Source organism: Musca autumnalis, unplaced genomic scaffold (genome assembly GCF_047663935.1).
Source record: "Musca autumnalis isolate F117 unplaced genomic scaffold, ASM4766393v1 scaffold_2, whole genome shotgun sequence".
NCBI lineage: Eukaryota > Metazoa > Arthropoda > Insecta > Diptera > Muscidae > Musca > Musca autumnalis.
The window spans coordinates 30,457,487-30,478,914 of NW_027411755.1; the positions used below are offsets into that span (position 1 = coordinate 30,457,487).

The window sequence follows — 21,428 nt, forward strand, 5'->3', positions numbered from 1 at the left end:
TATTTTTTCAATAATAGTGGATTTTTTATAAAAAATATTGTTTCAATAATCGTGGATTTTTTATAAAAAATATTTTTTCAATTATCGTGGATTTTTAAAAAAAAATGTTTTTTCAATAATCGTGGATTTTTTATAAAAAATATTTTTTCAATAATCGTGGATTTTTTATAAAAAATATTTTTTCAATAATCGTGGATTTTTTATAAAAAATATTTTTTCAATAATCGTGGATTTTTAATAAAATATTTTTTCCACAATCGTGGATTTTTCAAAAAAAAATTTTTCAATAATCGAGGATTCTTTAAAAAATATTTTTTTCAATTATCGTGGATTTTTTATAAAAAAATATTTTTTCAATAATCGTGGATTTTTTATAAAAAATATTTTTTCAATAATCGTGGATTTTTTATAAAAAATATTTTTTCAATAATCGTGGATTTTTTATAAAAAATATTTTTTCAATAATCGTGGATTTTTTATAAAAAATATTTTTTCAATAATCGTGGATTTTTTATAAAAAATATTTTTTCAATAATCGTGAATTTTTTATAAAAAATATTTTTTCAATAATCGTGGATTTTTTATAAAAAATATTTTTTCAATAATCGTGGATTTTTTATAAAAAATATTTTTTCAATAATCGTGGATTTTTTATAAAAAAATATTTTTTCAATAATCGTGGATTTTTTATAAAAAATATTTTTTTCAATAATCGTGGATTTTTTATAAAAAATATTTTTTTCAATAATCGTGGATTTTTTATAAAAATATTTTTTCAATAATCGTGGATTTTTTTATAAAAAATATTTTTTCATCCATCATCACAAGAATAAACGTGGATTTTTTATAAAAAATATTTTTTCATCCATCATCACAAGAATAAACGTGGATTTTTTTATAAAAAATATTTTTTCATCCATCATCACAAGAATAAACATGGATTTTTTACAGAATATAAGAAGAGTTTTCACAAAAATATATAAGAAATTAACAAGGCTAATTTCCTTATAAACGTAGTCGGGGTCGTATACTTGACGACAGTACTTATACGACATATGGCCTTTTTAGTATTTTGCTGAATTTTAATACATAATTCAATGTAATGTAGGGCTAGTGGGATGTACTTCCTCAGTTTGAAACGTTATATAAAGGCACAGCGATATTAGATTTTATATTTAATTTTGTAAATGTGTTTTTTTCGATTTTCCTCAATAATCATGGCCACCAAAACCACCGAGGCCACCACTGGAAACAATAGATTAAGTTCAATAATTTAAAAAAATTGGAATATATTTATTAAATTGTAATTTGATCATACTTCCCCTCCGGAGCAGAGATTTAGCATCAACGAAATATGACCAAAGCTGAGAGCAGCTAAACAGTTAATATAGATTTTATTATATTGTTATCAATTTACTACTGAGAAACGAGTTATTAGATTCTAATGGACTTCTCTACAAAACTTTTGTAGAAAACCATACATTTTCTGAAAGTAATCGGTGGCGTATACTCGATGGCACTACTAATACGTCTCAAGATCCCACAGGTTTATCTATACTTATAAAAGAGTTGAGTAATGATGACTCACTGACTCACTGACTGACTGATTCATAATCAACGCCCAGGCTAAACGGCTGGAGCTAGAATCTTGAAATTTTGAGGGAGTGTCACTCTTGGTCCCAAGGTGTCAGATAAGGCTGGATTTTTGGAAATTCGAACTAGAACGGTACGAAAAGTACTAAAAGGTACTAAATATGGTACCCTTAGTATTAGGCAAACGCGAAGAGCTAGAATTCTGAAATTTGGAATGAGGTTCACTGATAGAGAGTTAGAAAGGTGTACCAAAGGGTTTTTGGAAATTCGAACTATAAGTGTACGAAAAGTACTAAAAGTTACTAAATTTAGTACCATTTGGTATTACGTGAACGGATAGAGCTAAAATCTTAAAATTCGGAATGAAAATCAAGGTTTAGAAGATGAATTGATATAAGGAGGTGGTTTTGAAAATGTGTACTCATGTGTACGAATAGTACTAAATGGTACTAAATTTGGTACAATTTGAATTTGGGCGAAACGATTCTGAAATTTGGAATTACTATTACTGTTGGAGTGTAGGTTTGAGATATGGAGGTAGTTTTCGAAATTCGTACATATGTGTACGAAAGGTACTAAATAGTACCAAATAAGGTACAATTTGGATTTGGGGGAACGGATGGAGCTGAAATCCTGAAATTTAGAATTAGGATAACTGTCGGAGTGTAGGATAGAGGTATTTTGGAAATTCGTACTTTTGGGTACGAAAAGTACTAAATGGTACCAAATTTGGCACAATATGAATTTAAGTGATCGGATAGAGCTGGAATAGTGAAATTTGGAATTAAGATTACTATTGGAGTGTGGGATTGGGATACTTTTGGAAATTCGTACTTATGGCAACGAAAAGTACTAAATTGGTACTTGTGGGAACAAAAAGTACTGAGTGGTACTAAATTTTGTATAATTTGGGTGAACGGATATAGCAGGAATTCTGAAATTTGGAATTAATATTACTGTTGGAGTGTAGGATAGAGGTAGTTTTAGAAATTTTTGGTTATGGGTACGAAAAGTACTAAATGGTACCAAATCTTGCACAATTTGGATTTGAGTGATCGGATAGAGGAGCAATATTGAAATTTGAAATTATGATTACTATTGGAGTATGGGATTTGGATACTTTTGAAAATTCGTACTTATGGCTACGAAAAGTACTAAATGGTACCAAATTTGGTACAATTTGTATTTGGGTGATCGGATACATTTGGAATCCTGAAATTCGAAATTTAGATTACTGTTGGAGTGTTGGATAGAGGTAGGTTTGGAAATTCGGACCTATGGGAACAAAAAGTACTAAATGGTACTAAATTTGGTACAATTTGGATTACGGTGATCGGATGCAGCTGTAATTCTGAAATTTGGAATTAAGATTACTGTTGGCGTGTAGGGTTGAGGTAGTTGTGGAAATTCGTACTCATGGGTACGAATAGTACTAAACAGTACCAAATTTGGTACAATTTGGATTTGGGTGAACGGATATAGCGGGAATTCTGAAATTTGGAATTAAGATTACTGTTGGAGTGTTTGATAGAGGTAGGTTTGGAAATTGGGACCTGTGGGAACAAAAAGTACTAAATGGTACTAAATTTGGTACAATGTGGATTACGGTGATCGGATGCCGCTGTAATCCTGAAATTTGGAATTAAGATTACTATTGGCGTGTAGGGTTGAGGTAGATGTGGAAATTCGTACTCATGGGCACGAATAGTACTAAATTGTACCAAATTTGGTACAATTTGGATTTGGGTGAACGGATACAGCTGGAATCCCGAGATTTGGAATAAAAAGTACTGTTGGAGCGCAGGATTGATAAAGTTTTTGAAATTTTTAGTTATGGGTACGAAAAGTACTAAATGGTACCAAATTTGGTATAATTTTAATTTTTGTGATCGGATACATTTGAAATCCTGAAATTCGGAATTACGATTAATGTTGGAGTGTTGATAGAGGTAGGTTTTGAAATTCGTACTTTGGATACGAAAAGTACTAAATGGTACTAAATTTTGGTACAATTTGGATTACGGTGATCGGATGCAGCCGTAATCCTGAAATTTGGAATTAAGATTACTGTTGGCGTGTAGGATTGAAGTAGTTGTGGAAGTTCGTACTCATGGGCACGAATAGTACTAAATTGTACCAAATTTGGTACAATTTGGATTTGGGTGAACGGATACAGCTGGAATCCCGAGATTTGGAATAAAAAGTACTGTTGGAGCGCAGGATTGATAAAGTTTTGGAAATTTTTAGTTATGGGTAGGAAAAGTACTAAATGGTACAAAATTTGGTACAATTTGGATTTCAGTGATAGGATACAGTTGGAATCGTGAAATTCGGAACTAAAATTGATGTTGGAGTGCTGATAGAGGTAGGTTTAGAAATTCATACTTTGGATACGAATAGTACTAAATGGTACCAAATTTGGATTTGAGTGATCGGATATGTCTGGAATCCTGAAATTCGGAATTAAGCTTATTGTTTGCCACCGTGGTGCAATGGTATGCACGCCCGCCTTGCACACAGAAGGTCGGGGGTTCGATTCCCCGGCCAAGCAACATCAAACATTTTTCAACGGTGGCAAAATACCCCTCAGTAATGTTGGCGACATTTCCTGAGTATTTCAGCCTTGAAAAACTTCTCCATAAGTGGTGTCTTAAGACACGCCGTTCGGACTCGTCGATAAACAGTAGGTCCCATATCATTGAGCTAAATATGAATCGGGGTGCACTCATTGATATGAGAGAAGTCACCCTTGTCCCGTATGGGATGTTGTGGAACAATGTTTTGTTTGTTTGAACTAAGCACTGAGGTAGTTTTGAAAATTTGTAATTATGGGTACGAAAAGTACTAAATTTGGTACAATTTGGATTTCGGTGATCTGATGCAGCTGCAATCCTCAAATTTGCAATTAATGTACCTGTGGAAGTGTAGGATTGAGGTAGTTTTGGAAATTTTGGTTATGGGTGCGAAAAGTACTAAATGGTACCAAATTTGGTACAATTTGGATTTGAGCGAACGGCTAGAGCTGTAATCATGAAATTTGGAATTGAGATTACTGTTGGAGTTTGTTTTGGAAATTCGTACTTATGTTTACAAAAAGTACAAAATTTGGTACAATTAGGATTTGGTAGTCTTAGGGATGCGAAGATGGTTCAATGCATGACACAATTTTGTATTGGACTAACGAATAGACCTGGATTCGTGAGATTTTGAATTAAGATTACTGTTGTTATTTGGTAATAACGTCAGATTTAGGAAATATGTACCATAAATATACGAATTGTACTATACGGTACAGGATTTGGTACAATTTGTTATTGTGTAAAGAGAATTTTGAAATATTAGGAGGAGGTTCGTATTTATATGTAAAGTACTAAATAGTACTATAAATGGTTTTGGGGAACAGATAGAGCTGGAAATGAGGATCGCGGTTGGTGGGTTAAGCCGTCTTGGCGCTGAGCACCCCAATTAAAATATCTCAACAATTATGGCTGGCTCTTGATGTGTAGGCGTGAGGAAAATAGGACTTAAGTACTTACATGAAAATAAATATCAATTAAAATAGGTATTAGTAAAAAAAATGTTCTATGTTCACCGTTCTATATTATATATTTTTTATTTGTTTTGTATATCCTTTCCGCATACGAAGTAGCGGGTACTTTGCTCGTTTTTTTATATAACGAAGATTTCAAAATTGCCAACAAATATTATGAATACCCATTTAACCCTTGCTGGAGGCATATTGCCAAGGCATATTCTCTGCCAAACGGTACTAAAATTCCCTATCTCCATTTTAGGAAGCTAAAGAGATTACAAACGACCTTACAATATTTGATAAAGGAAGCTTAGAATCTATTCCGAGTTCGGCAGCAAGAAAAAATGTTCTCTCATAGTCATCGATTCTATTTAAGGTATTTTAAAAAGAATGGAGACGAATTTTTCTATTACTGTTTAGTACATTTCATGGTGGAGGGTTCAGCGGGGTCGATGCCTTTTTGCAACCATTTTATTAGTTCATGTTTGCTGCTAACCGGTACTAAAATTCAGTGTACATTTTTCAAAAACCAAAGAACTTATAAAGATTTGGTAAAATTCGATTATAAGAGCTTGGAATCTACACTGAATTTGGTACCAAGAAAAAACATTCTGTGCTAAGCATCGAAAATAGTAATTGATAAATGTGTTGTATACCAATTTTTTGATCCCAAAAACCCCCAAAAACTCTTCCTAAAAATTCCTCTCTGTTTTGTCCAGTAAACGAAACATTGTGGCGTATACATTACGACAACACTTATACGTCTCAAGACATTATTTATTTTTGCTTTTCATTCAAAATCCGTTTATTTAATTTTCTGAAAGTAGATTTAAATCATGCAGGGAATTGATATCCAAAAAAAATACAAACAATTGACTATATTATATTTAATATTTAGGGTGGTGTTGATGGACCACTAAAATAATGGGCACTTCTGCAAAATGAAAAATGAATCAATAATTAATTATTTAATAATGAATTTTTAATTGAAATATGTATAATGGTATCTTACATTCCATACTGGGGTTTAGCTGCTGCTAATATGACCATTGCTGATAGTCCCAAAATGGTTACTAGAAATTTCATCTTGATGGTTGGTTGGTTAACGAAATATCTCAACTTACTTAAATTCGGAAATGCTCAAGCTTTTATATCTAAAACTTAGACAACAGTTGGGCATAACACATTTAGAACACATAATACATTTTTAATACTCGTAAAGGCATGATCCAGAATTAATGACTATAAATTTATTACTCAGATCCACTGGGACGTGATATATTCGGAGGAAATATTAAAGTTCAGGTAAGCATTAAAAAACAAAGCATTAATGAGATGATATAACAGAATACATAAATTTATTTCTTTTTTTCAATACGTGGATTTTTTAAACAGTATTTGTCCAATAATTGTGGTTTTTCAAAAAATATTATTTCAATAATCGTTGATTTTTTAAAAAATATTTTTTCAATAACCGTAGTTTTCTTAAAAAATATTTTTTCAATAATCGTGAATTTTTTAAAAAATATTTTTTCAATAATCGTAGATTTTTTAAAAAATATTTTTTTCAGTAATCATGGATTTTTTAAAAAATATTTTTTCAATAATCGTGGATTTTTTAAAAAAATATTTTTTTAATAATCGTGGATTTTTTAATAAATATTTTTTCAATAATCGTGGATTTGTTAAAAAATATTTTTTAAATAATCGTGGATTTGTTAAAAAATATTTTTTCAAAAATCGTGGATTTGTTAAAAAATATTTTTTCAATAATCGTGGATTTTTTAAAAAATATTTTTTAAATAATCGTGGATTTTTTAAAAAACGTTTTTTCAATAATCTTGGATTTTTTAAAAAATATTTTTTCAATAATTGTGGATTTTTAAAAAAAATATTTTTTTCAATAATCGTGGATTTTTTAAAAAATATTTTTTTTCAATAATCGTGGATTTTTTAAAAAATATTTTTTCAATAATTGTGGATTTTTAAAAAAATATTTTTTTAATAATTTTGGATTTTTATACCCTCAGCCTTTAGGCTAAAGAGGGTATTTACACTTTGATACGACCAAAAATGTGCCTCATCGAAATAATGGTTTTAGACCCCAAGTATGTTTGTACGATATCCGTTTCAGACAATTTTGAGTAGATCTAGCACTGTCCGTCCGTCTGTCTGTCTGTCCGTCTGTCCGTCTGTCTGTCTGTCTGGCTGGCTGGTGCGCACGATAACTCTCGAACGCATCAATCGATTCGGTTCAAATTTTGGGTATCGAAATATTTTGTCCAGATTCGATATAAGTTCGAAGATGGGCCATATAGGTCCACTCCTTCAGGTACCTCCCCCACAAATGTTCAAAAATTGTCGCAAAACTTGTGCGCACGATAACTCTTGTAGGGAATAACCGATTTGGTCCATACTTTGCACATCGTGTAATTTCTACCAAACTTAGATGAGGTTCCAATATGGACTCAATCGGTCCACTCCTTCGGGTACCTCCCACACAAAATTTCGGATAAGTTCAGTTTAGGACCTGGTCTCGAATCGCTTTGATTTTTGTTTACGCAAGTTGTATTCGCTGTCCTCTATACGACGCTGTAAGTTTCATTAGGGGCAAGTCCATACTTCTTGAGAAAATAGCCTGAAAGTTACAAAAAAACCCTATGACACCGTGTGTAGTGGTTGGAGCACAAGATAACTCTCGAACGGATCTTCCGATTCGGTCCAAAATTTGGCTTTCGTAATATTTTGTCCAAACTTAGTTCAAGTTCAAAGATGGATTATATCGGTCCACTCCTTCCGGTATCTCCGCCACAAAAGTTCGAAAACGTTCGGAAAATTTGTGCGTACGATAACTCTTGAAGGGAGCAACCGATTTGGTTCATACTTTGCACATTATGAAACTTCTACCAGACTTAGATGAGGTTCCAATATGGACTCAATCGGTAATCTCCTTCGAGTACCTCCCACACAAAATTTCGGAAAAGTTCAGTTTAGGACCTGCTTTCGAATCGCCTTGGTTTTTGTTGTAGCATCTTGTATTCACTGTCCCCTATACGAAGGTACAAGTTTCCTCACGGGCAAGTCCATACTTCCTAAAAAAATAGCCTGAAAGTTGAAAAACAAAGCCTATGACACCATGTTTATGGGTGGAAGCGCAAGATAATTCTCGAACGGATATGCCGATTCCGGCCAAAATTTGGCCTTCGTAATATTGTTTCCAAACTTAGTTTAAGTTTGTAGATAAGCCATATCGGTCCACTCCTTCAGGTACCTACCCCACAAAAGTTCAAAAATATTCGGAAAAATTGTGCGCACGATAACTCTTGATTGGAGTGACCGATTTGGTCCATACTTTACACATTCTCATAATATCTACCAGATATAGATCAGGTTCGAACATGGACTATATTTTTCCACTCCATCCGGTACCTAACACGCAAAAATTTGGATAGGTTCACTTTAAGACCTGCTATTAAATCACTTTGATTTTTGTTGAAGCAACTTACATTCGCTGCCTCAATTACGATGGTAAAAGTTGTTTCAGGGGCAAGTCCATACTTCTTGAGAAAACAGCCCGAAGGGTGTAAAAACCCCCTACGGCACCCCCATGGTCCATGTCGGTCCATTCCTTTAAGTACCCTTTCCGCAAAATTTTTGAACAACATTTTTGTCGGTTCATGCGACTAAAATTTTACATAAGTTTTTTGTGAAAAAAGTGTTTCAATTTTCACAGGCTGAGGGTATATCTCTGTCGGCAAAGCCGACTGATACTTTTTTACTTGTTTAAAAAATATTTTTTCAATAATCTTGGATTTTTTAAAAAAAATATTTTTTCAATAATCTTGGATTTTTTAAGAAAATTTTTTTTAATAATCGTATAATATTTTTTCAATAATCGTTGATTTGTTAAAAAATATTTTTTCAATAAAAGTGGATTTTTTAAAAAATATATTTTTAAATAATCGGAGATTTTTTAAAAAATATTTTTTCAATAATCGGAGACTTTTTAAAAAAAATATTTTTTTCAATAACCGTAGATTTCTTAAAAAATATTTTTTCAAAAATCGTGGATTTTTTAAGAAAATTTTTTTTCAATAATCGTGGTTTTCTTAAATAGTATTTATTTTCAATAATCGTGGATTTTTTAAAAAACATTTTTTCAATAATCGTGGATTTTTTAAAAAACATTTTTTTCAATAATCGTAGATTTTTTAAAAAATATATTTTCAATAATCGTGGATTTGCTAAGAAATATTTTTTTCAATAATCGTGGATTTGTTAAAAAATATTTTTTCAATAATCGTGGATTTGTTAAAAAATATTTTTTCAATAATAGTGGAATTTTTTAAAAACTTTTTTTGTCAATAATCGTGGATTTTTTTAAAAAATATTTTCTCAATAATCGTGGATTTTTTAAAAAATATTTTTTCAATAATCGTGGATTTTTTAAAAAATATTTTTTCAATAATCGTGAATTTTTTAAAAAATATTTTTCAATAATCGTGGATTTTTTAAAAAATATTTTTTCAATAATCGTGGATTTTTTAAAAAATATTTTTCAATAATCGTGGATTTTTTAAAAAATATTTTTTCAATAATCGTGGATTTTTTAAAAAATATTTTTTCAATAATCGTGGATTTTTTAAAAAATATTTTTTCAATAATCGTGGATTTTTTAAAAAATATTTTTTTTTCAATAATAAAAATAAAAATAACATTTGGCGTATTAGTATTGTCTTCACATATACGACACCTACTACATTAAATAAAACTATACATATTTATATTTAATACCGCCTCTTGTTTCTAAGAATTTGGAATCATATTCCAATTGGTCTCACATTAGCATGTAGAATATAATAAAAATTAAAATAATAATATGAAATGCCACAAGGCGTATTAGTATTGTCGCCACGTATACGCCACCGAATACATTTGAAAGAAAAGGATAGACTATTTTTTGATTCACCATCCGACCAATAAACGTGGGTTTTTAAAGAATATTTTCTTAATCGACTATCAGACCAATAAACGTGGATTTTTAGAGAATAAATTTTCATCCACCATCAGACCAATCAAATTGGATTTTTAAAGAATATTTTTTCATCCACCATCAGAACATACGTGGATTTTTTAAATAATTTTTAAAAATTATTTTTCAAGGACGTAAATTTTTTAAAGAATTTTTAAAAAATATTTTTTATGGACGTGGATATTTAAAAGAATTTTTAAAACATATTTTCCAAGGACGTGAAACTTTTTAAAGAGTTTTTAAAAAATATTTTCCAAGGCCTTGGATCTTTTGAAGAATTTTTAAAAAATATTTTTCAAGTTCCTGGATTTTTTAAAGAATTTTTAAAAAATATTTTCCAAGGCCTTGGATCTTTTGAAGAATTTTTAAAAAATATTTTTCAAGGACCTGGATTTTTTAAAGAATTTTTAAAAAAAATATTTTTTAAGGGCGTGGATTTTTTGAAGAATTTTTAAAAATACATTTTCAAGGACCTGAATTTTTTAAAAATATTTTTCAAGGACGTGGATTTTTTTAAAGAATTTTTAAAAAATATTTTTCAAGGACGTGGATTTTTTAAAGAATTTGTAAAAAATATTTTTCAAGGACCTGGATTTTTAAAGAATTTTTAAAAAAATATTTTTCAAAAACGTGGATTTTTTTTAAAGAATTTTTAAAAAATATTTTTCAAAGACTTGGATTTTTTAAAGAATTTAAAAAAAAAAATATTTTTCAAGGACTTGGATTTTTTAAAGAATTTTTAAAAAATATTTTTCAAAGACGAGGATTTCTTAAAGAATTAAAAAAAAAATATTTTTCAAGGACGTGGATTTTTTAAAGACTTTTTAAAAAATATTTTTCAAGGACGTGGATTTATTAAAGAATTTTTAAAAAATATTTTTCAAGGACGTGGATTTATTAAAGAATTTTTAAAAAATATTTTTCAAGGACGTGGATTTATTAAAGAATTTTAAAACAAGTAAGAACGGCGTTAAGTTCGGCCGGTCCGAACTTGTTATACCCTCCACCACAAGTTGTATTGAAGTAAAATGGAATAATTAGTTTCCTTTCGTGTATGAAGAAGACTTAATACTAAGTTTCAGCAATTTCGGTACAATAATGTGAGGCACCATTCTATGGGGGCTATTTAAAAACGTCGATCTATACCGACAAATTTCTGACGAAAAGTTTTTAGGCTCAAAGAAGACCAAAATACCAAATTTCCTATATTTCTATAAGAGAATGTGGCTAAAACTAAAAAAATACCGAAATTCAAGAAGTAAGCTTCTATGGGGATATAGGAAGACGTGTACCAGTACTGATAATACTCTTCTGGAATATTTTATAACTCTTGGAAGACGAAATAACGAATTTCAGCCATTTCGGTTGGATATTGACGTCACAATCTTCAGTATTACGTAAATCCGGAGGTACCGTTCTATGGGGGCTATATCGAAACGTGGACCTATACCGACGAATTTTAGTAAGAAATGGGGCAATATAAATACGTGGACCTGTACACACATATTTCTGGCGAACAGTTTAATATCACATTGAAGACTAAATACCAAATTTCAGCCATTTTGGTGGAATATTGAAGACACAACGAAATACGAAAAATCGGTAGGTACCTTTCCACGGGGGCTATATGAAGGCGTGGACCTATACCAAAAAATTTAAAGGGGAAGTTTGAGTACCCCCAACGAAGTCTAAATACCAAATTTCACCCATTTCGGTGGAATATTGAGGCCACAACGTTCAAAATACCGAAAATCGGGAGGTACCGTTCTATAGGGCTATATGAAGGCATGGACCGATACCGACAAAGTTCTGGGGGAAAGTTTTATACCACCAACGTAGACTAAGTACCAAATTTCAGCCATTTTGGTGTGATAATGAAGCTAAAACCTTCAAAATACCGAAAATCGGGAGGTACCGTTCTATGGGGGCTATATGAAGGTGTGGACCGATACCGACAAAATTCTAGGGGAAAGTTTTATACGCCTAAAGAAGACTACGTACCAAATTTCAGCCATTTTGGTAGGATAATGAAGCTAAAACCTTCAAAATACCGAAAATCGGGAGGCACCGTTCTATGGGGGCTATATGAAGGTGTGGACCGATGCCGACAAAATTCTGGGGTAAAGTTTTGTACCCCTAAAGAAGACAATGTACCAAATTTCAGCCATTTTGGTAGGATAATGAAGCTAAAACCTTCAAAATACCGAAAATCGGGAGATACCGTTATACCGACAAAATTCTGGGGGAAAGTTTTGTACCCGTAAAGACGACTATGTACCAAATGTTAGCCATTTTGGTAGGATAATGAAGCTAAAACCTTAAAAATACCGAAAATCGGGAGGTACCGTTCTATGGGGGCTATACCAAAACGTGGACCGATATATCCCATTTTCAACACCAACCATCCTGCAAGTAATAAAAACTTCTGTACCAAATTTTGACTCTCTATCTTTAAAATTGCGAGCTGTATCTTGATTTCAACAGACAGACAGACGGACGGACGGACGGACGGACAGACGGACATGGTCAAATCGACATAGAATTTTATGCTGATCAATAATATATATACTTTATAGGGTCTCGGACGAATATTTCGATGTGTTACAAACGGAATGACAAATTTAATTATACCCTCCATATGGTGGAGGGTATAAAGAATTTCAAGAGCATGGATTTTTTAAAGAATTTTTAAAAATATTTTTCAAGGATGTGGATTTTTTAAAGAATTTTTAAAAAATATTTTTCAAGGACGTGGATTTTTTAAAGAATTTTTAAAAAATATTTTTCAAAGATATCTGTAACCAATTTTTCGAAATTCTTAGAAACTAGTTGAAATTTTATTTATTATTTAATGTATAGTGTCGTATACGTGACGTATGCCATTACTTTATATTTTGTTTTAATTTTTATTTTGTTTTTTAAACCAACATATTTTACATACATCCTAAGTTAAACAAATTTTTAAATCCGCGTAAATATTTATTTTTATATTTATTGTTTTATACATCTTCTGAAAAGCAAAATTCATTGAAGTCTCCTCAAAAATTGCTGCCACCATAGCCTCCCATACCATCACCGAAACCACCAAGGCCACCACTGGAATAAATTGATTTATTTGAAAACAAAAAAAAAGTTGCAAAATAATTATTAATTTATATGTGTTCATACTCTCCCCAGTGCTGAGGTTTAGCAGTTGCAAACATGGCCAAAGCTGATAGACCCAAAACGGTTAAAAGAAATTTCATGATGATGTTTTCGGTTAATTTGGTAAATCAAATATGATGTTCTTATACCTCTATAATATTGACTTTATTCACAAAACTACCTTCATGAAATGAAAATAGCATAACAAAGCTGCACAATGAATATGAAATAATATTTAAGACTACCTCGTGTCACGGAATTAATCACTCTGAAATTTTTGAGAGCTTAATGAACACATCTAACAGACAGTAATATATTCATACGTTACGGGACATATTTAGAAAAAAATCATTTTAAATGCACGCTAAGGTGAGCCCTGTAAGGGTCACAGACTTCTTTAAAAGTTAAGGACAAATATAATGAACAATAATATATTCAATAAACAATTCCAAAATAAAAAGATGATTTGAAACCAACTTCTTTCGTATGACTAAGAAAACACATCCGAATGTTGAACATTACGGAGATCTAGTCGGTGTCGTATACATGACGACAGTACTAATACGCCCATACGATATTATTTGTGTTCGTATTATTTGCTATTTTAGGTTTAATATTTATTATATATAATATTTATTATTGTATATTTTTCGTGAAACTAAAACACAGCCGTATAGCATGCTATACCCTCATAAGATAATTTAAAAATTAGGCTATCAAAAGCTTGTTTTGTTTTTCTTTTTAAATTAGTCGTTGTAGTATATGTACGTGACGACAGTACTAATACGCCCACATGATAGTATTTACGTTCATTTGAATAATTGTATGCTTGAATATATTCGGCAGGAAAATGTTAGCACCGCAAGATTTATTAAATATATTTCTGGAAAACTGATATAAAATTCATAAACTAGCTGCTCAAATCACTTTTTCTTTTAAAAATAGACGGTGTTGTATACGATACTACTAATACGCCCATATGACATTATATGTATTGTTCGGTTTTATTTTATATCTTAACATTTCTATGGACCTCCCTCCAAACGTGGATTTTTTAAAAAATATGTTTATGGGAGTTTCATCTAAACGTAGATTTTTTAAAAATAATTTTGTGGACCTCCGTCCAAACGTGGATTTTTTACAAAATATTTCTATGGACTTCCCTCCAAAAGTGCATTTTGTAAAAAAAATTTTTGTGGACCTCCTTCCAAAGGTATATTTTTAAAAAATATGTCTATGGGCCACCCTCCAAATGTGGATTTAAAAAAAATATTTTTATGGACCTTCCTCCAACGTGGAATTTAAAAAAAAATATTTTTATACACCTTCCTCTAAACGCGGATTTTTTAAAAAATATTTTTATGACCCTCCCTCCAAACGTAGGTTTTTTAAAAATAATTATATGAAACTCCCTCCAAATATGGATTTTTTAAAAAATATTTTTATGGACCACCCTCCAAACGTGGATTTTTTAACAAATATTTTTATGGACCTCCCTCCAAACGTAGACTTTTTTAAAAATATGTTTGTGGACCGCCCTCCAAAAGTGGATTTTTTAAAAAATATTTTCAATGGACATCTCTCCAACATGGATTTTTAAAAAAATATTTTTATGCACATCCTTCTAAACGTGGATTTTTTAAAAATATGTTTGTGGAACGCCCTCCAATCGTGGATTTTTAAAAAAATTTTAATGGACATCTCTCCAAAATGGATTTTTTAAAAAATATTCTGATGCATCTCCAAACAAACATGTATTTTTTTAAAAATTTTTTATGGACCTCCCTCCAAACATGGATTTTTCAAAAAAAATATTTTTATGCACCTCCCTCCAAACGTAGATTTTTCAAAATAATATTTTTATGGAACTCCCTCCAAAAGTCGATTTTTTAAAAAAATATTTTTATGGACGTGGATTTTAAAAAATATTTTTATGGACCTCCCTCCAAACGTGGATTTAAAAAAAAATTATGGACCTCCAAACGTGGATATAAAAAATATTTTTATGGACCTCCAAACGTGGATATAAAAAATATTTTTATGGACCTAAAAACGTGGATTAAAACAATTTTTTTTTTGCTCCACCCTCCAAACGTTGATTTTTTAAAAAATATTTTTATGCGACTCCCTCCAAACGTGGATTTTGTAAAAATATTATTATGCACCTCCCTCCAAACGTGGATTTAAACGTAGAATAAAAAAAATATTTTTATGGATTTTATAATTTTTTTTAAGGATTTAAAAAAATATTTTTATGGATTTTATAAATTTTTTTAAGGATTTAAAAAAAAATATTTTTGTGGATTAAAAAAAATTATGGATTTTTTAAAGAAATATTTTATGGATTTTTTATAAAAAAATGTATTTATGGATTTTTTAAAAAATATTTAAAATTTACAATAATTTTAATTTGATATTAACGTCAAAAAAACAAAATCCACGAATTATTGAAAAATATTTTAAAAAATCCACGAATTGTTGTTGTTTTTATTGTTGACCTGTTGTTATTATATGTTGAGGGTTAGTTTGGCTTAAGGCCACGAATTATTGAAAAAATATTTTTACAAAATCCACGAATTATTGAAAAATATTTTTAAAAATCCACGAATTATTGAAAAATATTTTTAAAAATCCACGAATTATTGAAAAATATTTTTAAAAATCCCGAATTATTGAAAAATATTTTTAATAAAATTAATAAATTATTGAAAAATATTTTTAATAAAATTAATAAATTATTGAAAAATATTTTTAATAAAATTAATAAATTATTGAAAAATATTTTCAAAAATTCACGAATTATTGAAAAATATTTTTTTACAAAACCCACGAATTATTGAAAAATATTTTTTCAAAAATCTACGAATTATTGAAAAATATTTTAAACAAAATCCACAAATTATTGAAAAATATTTTAAACAAAATCCACAAATTATTGAAAAACATTTTTTACAAAATTCAAGAATTATTGAAAAATATTTTGCACAAAATCCACGAATTATTGAAAATTTTTTTTTTTACAAAATCCACGAATTATTGAAAAATATTTTTTACAAAATCCACGAATTATTGAAAAATATTTTTTACAAAATCCACGAATTATTGAAAAATATTTTCTACAAAATCCACGAATTATTGAAAAATAAGTTTTACAAAATCCACGAATTATTGAAAAATAAGTTTTACAAAATCCACGAATTATTGAAAAATATTTTTAAAAAATCCACGAATTATTGAAAAATATTTTTTAACAAAATCCACGAATTATTGAAAAATATTTTTAACAAAATTAATTATTGATTTTTTAATGTTTACGAATTAATGTTTTACGAAATCCACGAATTATTGAAAAATATTTTTTTAAAAATCCGCGACTTATTGAAAAATGTTTTTTTAATCCTCGATTTATGAAAATTAAATTTTTAAAAAATCCACTATTTATGAAAAATTATTTTCTTTAAATCCTCGATTTTATGAAATATTCATTTTTAAAAACTCCACGATTTATGAAAAATTAAATCTTAAAATATATGATTTAGAAAAATATTTTAAATTCACAAAAAATAGGATGTGTCACATGAAACAAACGACCAACAAATGTTCTTGCAAAAAATAATGGAACATGCCTGTCACGCCTTAAATTCCTCCTGTGTTCAATACTTCCACAAATCCATAACTATATTAGTTTAAATATTTATTGTTGTATTTTCTTTGATTATTTCACTACTGCAGTATTACTTCGCTTTGATTTTCCTTAACGTCCATAACCTCCCATACCACCACCACTACCGAAACCTCCACCCATACCACCTCCACCACCTCCACCGCCACCACCGCCTCCGCCGAAACCGCCACCTCCCATCGGACCACCGCCGAAACCGCCACCTCCCATCGGACCACCGCCAAAACCACCACCTCCCATCGGGGGACCACCGCCGAAACCACCACCTCCCATAGGGGGACCACTGTAAAGAAAATATATTAAATTGAGAAATAATTATTTCCTTATTATGGCTCCATACCCTCCCCAGAATTGAGGTTTAGCCTCGGCAAACAGGGCCAGCGTCGATAGTCCCAAAATGGTTAATAGAAATTTCATGCTGATGTTATCTCAACCGAGGTAACTTAACTTTTATACAATATTTCGAAGATACATTGGAATTTATACCTGACAACTGGAAAAAGTTATAGCAAGGCGAAACACTTTGCATAATGAGGCGGACAACTTTGTGAGTTGAAGAAAAAAATAAAATAATGGGCTTTAATATATTCTGTGGAATAAGTCGAGTTTTGTGTAACAATCTATCCCAACAAGTTATTTGTCTGAAATGTCCGAAATTTAAAAATCGAAAAAGTGGAGGTTCTTAACTATATTTTTTAAAAAATCCGCTTTGGATGGAGGTCCATAAAAATAGTTTTTAAAAAATCCTCGTTTGGAGGGAGTTCCATAAAAATATTTTTTAAAAAATCCACTTTTGGAGGATGGTCCATAAAAATAGTTTTTAAAAAATCCACTTTTGGGGGTAGGTCTATAAAAAATATTCTTTTTAATTTTTTTTTTTTTGTAAAATCCATAAAAATATTTTTTTAAAAATCCACGTTTGTTTGGAGTTGCATAAAAATATTTTGTAAAAAATCCACGTTTGTTTGGAGTTGCATAAAAATATTTTGTAAAAAATCCACGTTTGTTTGAAGTTGCATAAAAATATTTTGTAAAAAAACCACGTTTGTTTGAAGTTGCATAAAAATATTTTGTAAAAAATCCACGTTTGTTTGGAGTTGCATAAAAATATTTTGTAAAAAATCCACGTTTGTTTGGAGTTGCATAAAAATATTTTGTAAAAAATCCACGTTTGTTTGGAGTTGCAAAAAAATATTTTTAAAAAATCCACGTTTGTTTGGAGTTGCATAAAAATATTTTTTAAAAAATCCACGTTTGTTTGGAGTTGCATAAAAATATTTCTTAAAAAAATCCACGTTTGTTTGGAGTTCCATAAAAATATTTTTTAAAAAATCCACGTTTGTTTGGAGTTGCATAAAAATATTTTGTAAAAAATCCACGTTTGTTTGGAGTTGCATACAAATATTTTATTAAAAATCCACGTTTGTTTGGAGTTGCATAAAAATATTTTTTAAAAAATTCACGTTTGTTTGGATGTGCATAAAAATATTTTTTAAAAAATCCACGTTTGTTTGGAGTTGCATAAAAATATTTTTTAAAAAATCCACGTTTCTTTGGAGTTGCATAAAAATACTTTGTAAAAAATCCACGTTTGTTTGGAGTTGCATAAAAATATTTTGTAAAAAATCCACGTTTGTTTGGAGTTGCATAAAAATATTGTTAAAAAATCCACGTTTGTTTGGAGTTGCATAAAAATATTTTTAAAAAATCCACGTTTGTTTGGAGTTGCATAAAAATATTTTTAAAAAATCCACGTTTGTTTGGAGTTGCAAAAAAATATTGTTAAAAAATCCACGTTTGTTTGGAGTTGCATAAAAATATTTTTTAAAAAATCCACGTTTGTTTGGAGTTGCATAAAAATATTTTTTAAAAAATCCACGTTTGTTTGGAGTTGCATAAAAATATTTTTTAAAAAATCCACGTTTGTTTGGAGTTGCATAAAAATATTTTTAAAAAATCCACGTTTGTTTAGAGTTGCATAAAAATATTTTTAAAAAATCCACGTTTGTTTGGAGTTGCATAAAAATATTTTTAAAAAATCCACGTTTGTTTGGAGTTGCATAAAAATATTTTTAAAAAATCCACGTTTGTTTGGAGTTGCATAAAAATATTGTTAAAAAATCCACGTTTGTTTGGAGTTGCATAAAAATATTTTTAAAAAATCCACGTTTGTTTGGAGTTGCATAAAAATATTTTTAAAAAATCCACGTTTGTTTGGAGTTGCATAAAAATATTTTTAAAAAATCCACGTTTGTTTGGAGTTGCATAAAAATATTTTTAAAAAATTAACGTTTGTTTGGAGTTGCATAAAAATATTTTTAAAAAATTGACGTTTGTTTGGAGTTGCATAAAAATATTTTTTTAAAAAATCCACGTTTGTTTGGAGTTGCATAAAAATATTTTTTAAAAAATCCACGTTTGTTTGGAGTTGCAAAAAAATATTTTTTAAAAAATCCACGTTTGTTTGGAGTTGCATAAAAATATTTTTTAAAAAATCCACGTTTGTTTGGAGTTGCATAAAAATATTTTTTAAAAAATCCACGTTTGTTTGGAGTTGCATAAAAATATTTTTTAAAAAATCCACGTTTGTTTGGAGTTGCATAAAAATATTTTTTAAAAAATCCACGTTTGTTTGGAGTTGCATAAAAATATTTTTAAAAAATCCACGTTTGTTTGGAGTTGCATAAAAATATTTTTAAAAAATCCACGTTTGCCTGGAGATGCATAAAAATATTTTTAAAAAATCCACGTTTGCCTGGAGATGCATAAAAATAGTTTTAAAAAATCCACGTTTGTTTGGAGTTGCATAAAAATATTTTTAAAAAATCCACGTTTGTTTGGAGTTGCATAAAAATATTTTTAAAAAATCCACGTTTGTTTGGAGTTGCATAAAAATATTTTTAAAAAATCCACGTTTGCAGGAGGAGGACCATAAAAATATTTTTAAAAAATCCACGTTTGCAGGAGGAGGACCATAAAAATATTCTTTTAAAAATCCACGTTTGTTTGTAGCTGCATTAAAATATTTTTAAAAAATCCACGTTTGTTTGGAGTTGCATAAAAATATTTTTTTAAAAAATCCACGTTTGTTTGGAGTTGCATAAAAATATTTTTTAAAAAATCCACGTTTGTTTGGAGTTGCATAAAAATATTTTTTAAAAAATCCACGTTTCTTTGGAGTTGCATATAAATATTTTTTTTAAAAAAATCCACGTTTGTTTGGAGTTGCATAAAAATATTTTTTTAAAAAAATCCACGTTTGTTTGTAGTTACATAAAAATATTTTTTAAAAAATCCACGTTTGTTTGGAGTTGCATAAAAATATTTTTTAAAAAATCCACGTTTGTTTGGAGTAGCATAAAAATATTTTTTAAAAAATCCAAGTTTGGTTGGAGTTGCATAAAAATATTTTTAAAAATTCCACGTTTGTTTGGAGTTGCATAAAAATATTTTTAAAAAATCCACGTTTGTTTGGAGTTGCATAAAAATATTTTTAAAAAATATTTTTTAAAAAATCCACGTTTGTTTGGAGTTGCATAAAAATATTTTTTAAAAAATCCACGTTTGTTTGGAGTTGCATAAAAATATTTTTTAAAAAATCCACGTTTGTTTGGAGTTGCATAAAAATATTTTTTAAAAAATCCACGTTTGTTTGGAGTTGCATAAAAATATTTTTTAAAAAATCCACGTTTGTTTGGAGTTGCATAAAAATATTTTTTTAAAAAATCCACGTTTGTTTGGAGTTGCATAAAAATATTTTTAAAAAATCCACGTTTGTTTGGAGTTGCATAAAAATATTTTTAAAAAATCCACGTTTGCCTGGAGATGCATAAAAATATTTTTAAAAAATCCACGTTTGCCTGGAGATGCATAAAAATAGTTTTAAAAAATCCACGTTTGTTTGGAGTTGCATAAAAATATTTTTAAAAAATCCACGTTTGTTTGGAGTTGCATAAAAATATTTTTAAAAAATCCACGTTTGTTTGGAGTTGCATAAAAATATTTTTAAAAAATCCACGTTTGCAGGAGGAGGACCATAAAAATATTCTTTTAAAAATCCACGTTTGTTTGTAGCTGCATTAAAATATTTTTAAAAAATCCACGTTTGTTTGGAGTTGCATAAAAATATTTTTTAAAAAATCCACGTTTGTTTGGAGTTGCATAAAAATATTTTTTAAAAAATCCACGTTTCTTTGGAGTTGCATATAAATATTTTTTTTAAAAAAATCCACGTTTGTTTGGAGTTGCATAAAAATATTTTTTTAAAAAAATCCACGTTTGTTTGTAGTTACATAAAAATATTTTTTAAAAAATCCACGTTTGTTTGGAGTTGCATAAAAATATTTTTTAAAAAATCCACGTTTGTTTGGAGTAGCATAAAAATATTTTTTAAAAAATCCAAGTTTGGTTGGAGTTGCATAAAAATATTTTTAAAAAATCCACGT

At 29.1% G+C, this 21,428-nt stretch overlaps 3 long non-coding RNA genes across 3 annotated transcripts in view; all 3 read right to left on the reverse strand.

The window, feature by feature from the left end:
* The window catches only part of LOC141393851 (uncharacterized), a 394,506-nt gene that overhangs the window by 148,157 nt on the left and 224,921 nt on the right, over positions 1-21,428 (reverse strand). The window lies entirely within an intron of this gene.
* LOC141392672 (uncharacterized) lies at positions 5,866-6,278 on the reverse strand. Its single transcript, XR_012409846.1, has 2 exons — positions 6,138-6,278; positions 5,866-6,059 (listed from the first exon to the last, which is right to left on the reverse strand). It is a non-coding gene; the product is annotated as an uncharacterized lncRNA (long non-coding RNA).
* On the reverse strand, positions 13,116-13,546 carry LOC141392673 (uncharacterized). The gene is made up of 2 exons (XR_012409847.1): positions 13,326-13,546; positions 13,116-13,253 (listed from the first exon to the last, which is right to left on the reverse strand). It is a non-coding gene; the product is annotated as an uncharacterized lncRNA (long non-coding RNA).